At 39.7% G+C, this 12051-nt stretch overlaps 1 protein-coding gene and 1 non-coding gene across 2 annotated transcripts in view; one reads left to right on the top strand and one right to left on the bottom strand.

Annotated features, from left to right (window-relative positions):
* LOC145398021 (5-hydroxytryptamine receptor-like) overlaps window positions 1-12051 on the bottom strand; it is a gene marked incomplete at its 5' end in the record, with an annotated part of 128251 nt that overhangs the window by 104772 nt on the left and 11428 nt on the right. The window lies entirely within an intron of this gene.
* LOC145399451 (5S ribosomal RNA) lies at window positions 4941-5059 on the top strand. The gene has a single exon (XR_013897305.1). It is a non-coding gene; the product is annotated as a 5S ribosomal RNA (ribosomal RNA).

Genomic DNA, 12051 nt, shown 5'->3' with positions numbered 1-12051 from the left:
CGGTTGTTCACCACATTGTATGACGAACATTAAGACTCCAACATTCATGCAATACACGTTATTGCAGGAGATACAGATCACCTCAGAACATCCGTATAATCACACCCTTCATCACTCTAAACGAAACACGACAAAATTTCGATATATGCACCCCCACCACCTGTCCCCCCATCCCCTCTGTTCCACCTCGCCTCACAGTCATCTCCTGTCAGAGAAACAATGAGATCCAGTGGCATTACTGTTTGTTTTTCTCTCTACCTTCCAATATACACTTGTTTTTGTAGACAGAGTATGACTAGATAGAACACTGTTTTTGTGGGTACTAGATACTATAGCGGAAGGAAAGCTCTGTCGGGTCTGCCCATTCAGTTACTATTACTACGATGTAAACAAACACAGTGGTGCTACATTTCACCAAACACATCATCCGCTGTACTCGTTAGAAGTGGAGGTAACTGTACAGTTTGCTCCACTCCCAAGTTTATCACTTAGCGTTGCCAATCCTGTTTGCGTGTGTGCGTGAACCCTGGAACACCAGCTCAAGGATTCGAAGCATCACTGAGTAGTCCCTGTGGGTAGGGAGGAGGAAGTCGCTGGGGAAAGGAAGCAGGGGGTGAGAGTGACGGGGTATGGTGCAGCAGTGGAGGTAGGAGGGGTAAGGAGGTTGGAAGTGGCTTTAGTTTAATGTATCCTGCATAAGAGTATTTACGGCCTGAACCCATGCTAATGAAAGAACGTTATTCACTGTTTCTACTGTAATTCAGTTATGGGTATATCAATGCTTCAAAATATGCGTACTGAATATTCTATATATAATAATAAAGCTTGAAACTAGCCTTGTGTGTGCTGAGAATGTAGCATGAAATAGTCGTCCTTCTGGAATACACTAGGAAAACTAAGCCCACTCATGTAAGCGTGTATATATTTGGGTATGAAGACAACACAATGAAACGCTATTTCAGTGCAGTCAGCACTACCAGATATAAGCTACCTAAGTTGCATACTAACTGTCTCACAACCGTTCCACTTCACTATAGTCGCCCAAACGAAACGGAGAAATGCGTGCGGTAGTAGATTACCGTAAATTAAATCAGCACACAATCCCTGACCGGTTTCCTATGCCATTGTTAAGTGACGTCTTACAAAATATTGGACCAGAAAATAATGTATTTTCTACAATTAATTTGCTCAATGGCTATGGACAAAATTAGCCTGGAGCAAGAATCACTCAAATACACTGCTTTCTCCACAAAAACAGGGCACTACCAATACAAACGAATGCCTATGGGGTTGAGGACAACACCAGGCTCTTTCCAGAGATTGATGAATTACGTATTGTCTGGAATGCTGGGAAAAGGGTTATTTGTCTATCTAGATGACACTATTATAGCTACTCCAAGTATAGACGAACATCTACAGAAACTAGACCAGCTCCTACAAAAGCTTGCTGATGCTCTTAAAAATTAAGCTGTCTAAATGCAAATTTTGCTTTAAGGAAATGCAATTCTTAGGCCATAGATTAGATGCCCAAGGTATTCACACGTCTGAGGACAACATACAGACGGTAAGGAATATCCCAGACCCCACAAATACACATGAAGTAAGACAGTTTTGGGGGCTAGCGGGTTATTACCCCTCCTTTATTAACCAATTTTCTCATATAGCACAACAGCTATTCATACTACTAAAAAAAGGATGCTGTATTCCGGTGGGAAGAGGAACAAAAATTAGCATTTCATGAATGAAAAGATGAACTTACATGCGCACCATGCCTTGCCTATCCTAATTTCACAAAACCATTCATAATTTGCACGGATGCTTCCCTCAAAGGTTAAGGTGCTGTATTGATGCAAGAGGATAAACGAGGAAAATACCAACCCATTGCCTTTGCCAGTAGACAAAAAAAAGAAGCAGAGAAAAATTACTGTACAACAGACTTAGAAGCCCTAGCAGCGGTATTTGCTCTACAGAAGTTTCGTGACCTCCTGTACGGATAGGAAATTCACCTACACACAGACCACAAGCCTCTCGTGGGCATGTTCCAAGGAAAACTCCTCTTTGGAAGGAGAGCACGATGGAAATGTAAAATCCAGAATTACAATGTAAATATTCACTACATAAAATGTAAAGTAAATTTAGCTGCCGATGCCTTATCACGAAACCCGTTAGGAAATGTTGCTACAATAAGTCCACAGGAATCACTCTCCAACAATGATAAAACGATCCCCACAAATCAAGAAATTTCACACGCACAAAGACAGGACCCAGTATGGTCTAAAGTAATATATCATCTCGAGTCAGGCGATGATCTACCATTACCCAAGTTACAGGTACCACTTGAACAAGTCACAATGGTAAACAATGCCTTATATAGGGTAAATCCAGGACAAACATATCATAGAAAAAAATAATTGGCAGTTAGTTATTCCTAGTACAATGATACCTCACATTTTAAGGGTAATACCCGATAGTCCACATGCAGGGCATCCTGGCAAGGGCAGGGCAGTCAAACAGGCCCGATGTCATATTATTGGCCAACCTTACGCAAAGACATACATAATCACATACACAGATGCGAGTCATGTGCGAAACATAAAGGTTACGCGTTATCACCTGCACCTATAGGACAATATCCTGTACCTAGACAACCGTGGGACACTGTCGCGGTTGATTTACTTAAATTACCCTTAACTACCAATCACAATCAATATCTTTTTTTTTTTTGGAACTGATCATTTCTCACGATTTGTGATCTTGGTTCCAATTAAGGAAAAAACAGCAGAAACAGTCGCACGGGTATTCATTGATAGTGTGATCTGTAGGTTCACCACACCAAAGGTGCTAATAAGCGACAATGGTGGTGAATTTAACTCTGAAATTTTACAAGAAATATGTAAACAATACAATATAAAGCTTCCAATGGATTGGTGGAAAGGCAGAATAAAAAAAATATTAGATGTACTACGGCACATTCCCGATGAAAATCACGCGAACTGGGATAACTGGATCCCCAGATTTGAAGCATCACTTAACTGTGCAATTAACAAATCAATAGGAGATACACCTCATTTCATCATTTACTGGTCAGACAAACGTCTCCCTTATGAGACGTTAGAGGGCGAGCGAATTTCCATATATAATTATGACGATTATCCTAAACTTCGCTTACATGAATTTCAAGAAATACACACATTGATAAAGAAACAGCAATGTCCAAGGAACAAATGACAAAATCATTAAATAAGAAGGCAAAAGAATCAAATATCGGCATAGGTGAAATTGTCTATAGCCTCATTCACATTAGAAATAAACTGTCACCTAAATTTGAAGGCCCATACAGGATAATCAAGAGAAGAGGCAATAAGGTAGTGATTAAGTCACTGTCGAGCGACGAAGAAAAAGAAACACACATTGATCACTTAAAAAAGCTCTCAAGAACTTTAGCTTGCAACTATAAAACACCAGAAACGACCGAAAACCCTAGTACACAGGGTGAAAATAAGCCTGAAGCAATCAACACATATCGGAATAAACTGCGATCGCATACCAAACAGACAAGAATAGGTGCAAGCAATACAGCTCTCACCATAACAGGGCATTTACGTGACTTAGGAATCGATTTAGGCTCCTTTTATAGGTAATAGGATTAAACAGGCCAAGATAACTGTATTCATCATCATCATTATCATCACCCTTAGCATAACTTGCTAACAACATTGGATTAGATCTCTGATACAATTGTTCTTTCGGTAGGTAAGGATGAGGCGAAGAATTCCATGGATCATGTTCCTGCTGATATCAAGAGGATCACCTCACTTACATCCTCAACATGTAGTCCGACAGGGGTGCCTGATAGCCCCAACAGCCTCAACAACAATAGTGCAGGACATAAAAAGTACCGAAGTTAGTTTGGACATACTGCAAGACATACCAAGAATGTTACAGAAAATATCAGGAGCACTTAGAACTCTGGAAGCGGTATTAAAACACCCTTCTTCACATGATCAATCCACACAGGAAGTAGCTGAATTAATTAAATTAACTGACTGGAAGCTAGAACAGGCTAAGCACGTGATGATCACCATGATCTAGGATATCCCATCAGGTGGGAGAAACACACTGGAGACAAGAAACGACTTCACACGTACACGTAACAGACGCGGTTTGTTCGACCTAGGTGGAGCAATTTTAGGCAACATTTTTGGACAAGCTACAGAAAATAATCTAGAGGAAATAAATAACAAATATAACAAAATAGCACAAAATCTCTCATACCAACATAAGTTAGCTGATACTCAGAACACCTTAATGCTGACAATTGTAAAGAACCTAAGGAAGGCAGAGGCATCAACTTTAGAAATTGTGGAGAAAGTAAATGCACTAGAAGATAACAATACACTATTCCAACATCTGTCTGTGATCACAGAACATATTGATGTAATAATACTACTGTTAGACAATACTAGAGCACAGTGTCAGGCTTTCATGAAAGGAATTGCTAATGCTGGTAACGGAAGGATCACCATTAATTTACTACCCATTCACAACCTCCGGCAAATAATTAGTCAAGGCATACATAAGCATGGACTGAAACCTTTGTTTGAGGAAAAAAATCTGATGTTATATTATCCATATTTGGAAGCAACACTCACAACAACATCTATAGTAGTTCATGTACCATTGGTAACGGATGATTTTTTCACAGTCTATCTAATATACCCTTTTCCTTCTAAGAAAGATGACTCATTAGTCACCATCAACATCAAAACAGAAGTCATCATGGTCTCCACGAAACAGGACGCTGTCACTTTCACTTGTGAAACAACGATTGAATACAAATGCCGCACATCATTACATGCATTTCGCCTTTGTCCTGCATACATCTTCACGTTTCAGCCAGTTGAGACAGTCCCTTGTGAAATGGCCGTCATAAAAGATCATGAAACGGCCATGCCACGTTGAGTACACCGCTTCCCGTCCGATAAGCGAAGTTAAGCAACGTTGGGTCTGGTTAGTACTTGGATGGGTGACCGCCTGGGAACACCAGATGCTGTTGGCATAACTCCCTACGTGTCAAGTGAGGTTGGTGGAGGATTAGTGCCCCTCCCTGTAAAACAATTAACTCTAAGCCCTTGACCACCCCGTTTGGGATACATGGCGTCTGGCAATGGATGGGTGGATGGACATCCCTCATCATTGCAACTTCACATTTGCTCCAGATAAACTCATCCACCATCAACTCATTGGACACTGACAGTTCTTCTATTTCACTCAAAATACATCAGTTTTTGTGACCAGCCCACAAACACCTCCAGCCCATACATCAGCATCTGGTTTATACATCTCACCAGATTACTGTGCAGTCCTGACACCTACACCATCCACCTTGCCCATTAAAAACCATTATGCCATTCTCGAATCTCAACCACACACACAAATACTTCCAGCCACTGCCTAGGATGAACTTAAATGTAAGTGCACACATTAAGCTGACTTCACCCAAGTATGAAACCATGCAATTAATAAAACAGACAATACAACCTTGGGAAGAATACAGTAGGATTATGTTTAACCCATATTATGTATACAGCCCGGCTCCATTCATCTTTGTAATTTTCTCCATCATATTTATTGCATAAATTTTGGCCATGCACAGAATGCAAGCAAGGATTGCTAACCTGGAATCAGTGTTTAAGAACTGTTCTGTACAAGTGAGACAAAACTGAGTAAATATTGTAAATATTGTATATATATTTTATATAAAGTAAAAAAATATGGGTTACACATAATATAGGCTTACTTTAATTATACTATCATATCTCATTATATATATATATATATATATATATATATATATATATATATATATATATATATATATATATATATATATATATATATATATATATATATATATATATATATATATATATATATATATATATATAGCAACGTTGGGTCTGGTTAGTACTTGGATGGGTGACCGCCTGGGAACACCAGATGCTGTTGGCATCCCTACGTGTCATGTGGGGTTGGTGGAGGATTAGTGCCCCTCCCTGTAAAAACAATTAACTCTAAGCCCTTGGCCACCCTGTCTGGGATACATGGCGTCTGGCAACTGAATATTTTGATATATATATATATACAGCAAGTCCTTCTCATATATTGTATAACTGACTACAGTAGACTTGCCACTGTATTATTTTGATATTACTATTATATTATACATGTACAATTTCATAGCTACAATAACTACATTATCCCAAGTATGTAACCTTCACAATATTATGTACTTTACTTACAAATTGACTGTAATGTGTATCTAGTATCCATTAATGCAAAACTTGTTAGTAAATGCAGATTTTTTTCATGCGAATAAAAAAAAAATAAGCATCTTTCTGTCTCAAGAGCTTTTCTTACTTACAAACAGCTACAGGCCTGAGGATATGGCCCGTTCCATGCATATATAATATAAAATCTGGTTAATGACAGTTATTGTAATGGAGGAGTAGATAGGTGTAGGAAAGTCATGGAATATTGGTCAGGGTGGAAGGGTTATACAAAAGCATGAAAGGTGCAGTTAAGCAATGACTAACAAACAGGAAGTAATGAGAGAAATATTTAGTGAAGGAGACAAACATCAAGCATATGACCAGAGTAGGAGAAAGGTAAGAAAACAGAAGAGTAAATAGTCTGAAAATATATGAAACAGAACTGGATGAAAGTACTATAGAAGTGGAATGATTTCTGGGAAACAAAAACGAAAGCTTGTCTAGCAGACTGGGACAGAAATAATTAGCTACTGTATATACCATGTAACTTAGGAAATCATTGCATACTGCTTGAAGGGAAAGGTATCGATATAGAACGTGAATCTCAGAGTAGTCTAATTACTGAGCTAAACTGGAAATTTACTAGTAATACTTCAAACAGGGAAGGTGACAATAATGTAGGGAAAAAATTATAGCTAGATATATAGAAATTGAAAGAACAACAGTTACAGTACACACATCTTATAACCTGTATTATCCAATGTGTTCTACTGGTCATGGCTGGATGACAGGTGTGGAAAGAAGCAGCTGAAAAAGAATGGAGTATTACTGCATCCCTCTTGTGTTAGTGCTGCAATGAATGTGACCATTCAACCAGCTTTGTAAAACAGTAAATTAGTCTCCATGATATAAATAATTCTCCAGTAACTCTGTATCTACATTTTGCAATATAAATTTAGGAACACATGATGTACTTGCATATAACCTGGATAAACTGCTGTATAATTCATGACTGGTGAGCTGGCCGGGAACAACATGGAAACCTATGAAGAATGCAGTAATACATTCACTTTGCTCGTATGAAATAAGTCTGGATAATCTCAATAATTATTTTTATGCAAATAACTGCAAAAGGAGGATAAATCATAATTCACTTAAGGCTATACATTACACTGTATCTTGCTTGCCAATGAATCCTCTTTATGCGTTCTACCATCATTTGATACCAGTTCTAGCGCAAATATACTTAATTCCTACATAAAAAATAACAGTTTAGAATGGGTTAGCGAAGTGTCTGGTTTATTAAGCAGAAGAAACATTCAAAATTTGCGAGCTTTTAGTGCTCATGCAACGCATTCTCGCCCAATCTAGCGACTGTCGTGGCATTCAAATGCCAGCACTGGGTTTTGCCAAGACTGACGGTCCAGATTTTTTATAGTAAGGATATATTACTTAGACTGTGGTAAGGATGACTGCTTAGGAACGTCTGACGACTGAACGTCGCCATTGGATCGCCTAAACTCTTGAGTTTTTATAGTACGGTCCTTTATGTTAGCGACCACTGAAGCTGCTACTTGAAACAACTACTGTATGCACTTAAATTGCATGTAATGTACTTCAAGAAGCACCCCATTATCAGAAAGAAAAAAAATCATTTATTTAATCACTTTCCAGTGCCAGTATGCTACACATTCAATTTTACTGAGACAGAAACTTAGGCTTCCCCTCAAATGTGATAACTACAGCACTGGGGTGGCTAACACACAAACTCTGATTTTGCTGCCGTTTCAAAAATCTATTGAGAATTTTCACAGGTACTCATTGTTATAACTACATATACTGTGTACCACGTTACTACCCCACTGTAGGGCATTTTTTGTTTACTTGTATTCGCTACAGAAACGCTTATAGTAGGACTCGCCTAAGTTTGCGGCTGTGGTGTGGCCTGCACCTGTGTACAGTGATGCCACGTTTTCTATACCGTTATCTCTCTCTCTCTCTCTCTCTCTCTCTCTCCTGGCGGGAAATGTGAGCCACCCTGAGTACTTTTGATTCTTTTATAAGTTATTTTTAATTGTGCTTTCATTTGTTAATTTGGTTTTGTTATATTTAGTGATGCCGACAATGCATTCAATGCATGCCCCTCTCCTCTCTCTCTCTCTCTCTCTCTCTCTCTCTCTCTCGCCGACTGGGTGTGGAAGTGTTGCCGCTCGCGAGTGAATAATGTTTTTTTTTTTTTTTTTTTACTTCGGTATTGGCATATGCCTACTATTTTGTCCTACATATTAGCTTATGATTATAAATGTGATTATTCTTCGTCCTTAAAATTATGGTAAAAGCCAGTAAATGTGAGCATTTTTCCCTAGCAACACCTGTACAAGCTATGGTTGGGTCTATGGAGGTACGTACTTTACCTTAGGCCAGATGGGTGTGTAAGTGTTGCCACTCACAAGAATTACATGAATTATTTCTTTTACTTTGGATATTGGCATATTTCTTCTTTTTTCAGGCTCATTATCTTATATCCATAACTGTGATATTATTACCCACCCTAAAACTACGCTAAAAACCATTAAAAGTGACTACAATTTCTTTTAGCAACACTGTACAATATGTATGCCATGTTTCTGTGTTACTGTATAAATATTTTATGCATAATAAGATTACTGTTGATTCATCCATCAAAATACGCAAGTAGCTTTATTCATCTGAATTTATCGAATTTGTTATGTCTTGTACATAAATAGCTTCCGTTTCACATCGCAAGTTGAGGAAACGTGGCACCATTGTACACAGGTGCGGGCCACATCACAGCCGCAAACGTGCGCGAGTCCTACTATAGTCTTGTAAATTTTTCTGAACAGCTGTGGCTATCTCGTATGTTTCAGCATGCCCAGGAAAATTTTATTCCCGAATTATTCAGTTATTATAAATGGAAAAACCAGCTATCATATTTATGAATATTTAAGTTTGTTACACGAAAGGGGTGTCTCTTGTGGCGTTTATTTTCGTGTCACATTCCAATACCATTTTACGCCATAAACAGCAGACGAACGCCTGGCGTGAACAGCAAATTTATTTATGGTACGAAACTAGTGCCGCGTTTTCGTGAGGCTTTTAGACCGATATCGACCGGTTTAGACCGGTCTTATGCTGTTCTGGCGAGACAATTAAGCCGCATTTTCGCGGGCCACTTTGGACCGGTTTAGACCGGTCTGGACTCATAAATGATAGCGAGAACGGGCTAATGTTGGTCCGATCCTGTCTGGGCCTGCTATTGGCTGCATGAGTGACTGGGCGTGGCCTAGAAGAATGTAAACAAATGTCGGGGAATGGCGCTGATTACACAAATTTCATGCTTCCCCTCGACTTTTATCTCCGTCATTAATGCTTTAATAATCTTATTTCGTGCGATCTGTAGTAATACAAAGCCTCTACTTCATGGTAAGATTTATTTGGTTCCCTTCTTGGATGATCACGGGCTCTGCTAGCGTTAAAAATGTAATTTAAAACAAACCTTATTACCATGTCCGTCATAGTTGACCATCGATGTTTACACCCTGCCACGGACCCTTCTCGCCTCCTTCTTGGCTGTTGCTGACGCGCATACGTTTGTGCGCAGACCGGTCTCACCCAGGCTAGCTTGTGGGGCAGGACTGCTTTGGACCTGTCTGTACCGGTCTAATTGTCTCCCCAGAACAGCAATAAGACCAGTCTAAACCGGTCGATACCGGTCTAAAAGCCTCGCGAAAACGCGGCTTTAGACCGGTACAGACTGGTCCCAAGTAGTCCTGCCCCACAAGCTGGCCTAGACGAGACCGGTCTGCGCACAAACGTATGCACGTCAGCAACAGCCAAGAAGGAGACGAGGAGCGTCCATGGCAGGGTGTAAACATCGGTGGTCAACAATGGCGGACTTGGGAATAAGGTTTGTTTTGAATTGCATTTTTAATGCTAGCAGAAGCCCGTGATCATCCAAGAAGGGAACCAAATAAATCTCACCACGAAACAGAGGCTTTGTATTATTATAGATCGCAGGAAATAAGATTATTAAAGCATTAATGACCGAGATAAAAATCGAGGGCAGGCATGAATTTGTTTACTCCCCGACATCTGTTTACATTCTTCTAGGCCACGCCCAGTCACTTCTGCAGCCAATAGCAGGCTTGGACAGGATCGGACCGGCATTAGCCCGTTCTCGCGATCACTTATGAGTCCAGACCGGTCTAAACAGGTCCAAAGTGGCCCGCGAAAATGCGGTATCGGGAACGTCAGACGCTCACATTCGGCAGTACTGGCGCTTAGCTTTTATAGTACGGCCCTATGTCATTATATATATATATATATATATATATATATATATAGTGTGTGTGTGTGTGTGTGTGTGTGTGTGTGTGTTTCTTTATTACTCCTCCACGACCTTTCATGCTCAGGGTTAGCATACTTGGTTTCAAAAGAAAGGCGAGAATGACCAGTTACTAGTCCCTGAACGGCATTATGTAAACAAAAACCTGCAACCAACCGTCAAATTAAAGCACTTACAAGCATCATGAGGGAGATCGCATTAACTCACTAGGGGTTCAGGCGTGAGATTGGTAATATCATTATCATTCAACGTGGTATGGCTGAGATATATGACACCATTAAATTTGTCAGTGTCCAGTCACGGGAAGGCATTACTAATACTGCTTTCTCTTTTTACTGGTCGCCCCTCCAATGCAGCGGGAGATGAAGTCATTAATTCACGTTCCGGTTCTCAGCTTTTCTATATAATATTTTACACTGTTGCAATTTTCAAACTTCAACAACCAGGTTTCGGAGATCACGCTGCAGTTTATATTAGCCCCTGAACTTAGTACCTGTTATATCTGACGGCTATTCAGTCACCCTCATCGTACATTTACATCAACCCAGCTTGCTTTGTTCCATTGAAACCTCTCACCTTGAATGTTCAGTTAGACTGTAAATATATGTATATGAGTCATGTTAAGAAAATGTGGGAAACTGTGTGGGACACCACCACGTGCTAAATTCTAACTGTATTATGCATCATCCTTCCACTTCCTCGGTTACCTCTGTTCCCTTACTCCTTCTGGTTCTGATGTATATCACTCGCTCCAACAGACAGGCAAAGTGAGGGCCAGGCAACCATGGTCTACGTAACTTATATGTTGTGTGGGCCAGTACTACAAAACAGTGTGCATTATTACTGTATGAAATTAGCTATGTCAGTCACACACCACGCAACCATAATTCACTTCTCTCTCTCTCTCTCTCTCTCTCTCTCTCTTAACATCCGGAAATTAAATGAAAACAGTAGTATTCGGGTGCCAAATGCTAATTGCAAAATATTTTGTTAGCTAAGCTACAAGCTACCTACAAACCAAATATGAAGAAAATTAACAAAACTACGAAATTCAGTCACCGCGTTCTGTAATAGGCCAATCCATATTAGAAATGAAAAAAAAAAAAACATTCGGGAGCCGAATGCTAATCGCCGGCCAGAATATGCTGTTGGCCAAGTCTAAGATTTTGGCCATGTCTTTATACCCTGAAGATTTCATGTTGATGGCTCAAGTCGTTCATGAGATATAATGATGCAAAAGGCGGGCGAAAAAACTAGTTGGCCTTTGGCAGTCATTTTGGTGACCTTGACCTTGACCCCGAACTCATTTTCGAACCTGTCCAAGATTTTGGCAATATCTTGATGCCCTGAAGGTTTCATGTTGATAGCTCAAGCAGATAATGAGATATAATGAGAACACACACACACACACAC

This window comes from Coenobita brevimanus, chromosome 5 (assembly GCF_032717465.1).
Source record: "Coenobita brevimanus isolate Jiangsu-jjx chromosome 5, ASM3271746v2, whole genome shotgun sequence".
Taxonomy (NCBI): domain Eukaryota; kingdom Metazoa; phylum Arthropoda; class Malacostraca; order Decapoda; family Coenobitidae; genus Coenobita; species Coenobita brevimanus.
The sequence above is the reverse complement of the archived record's forward strand: the minus strand, read 5'-3'. Positions and strand labels throughout refer to the sequence as shown.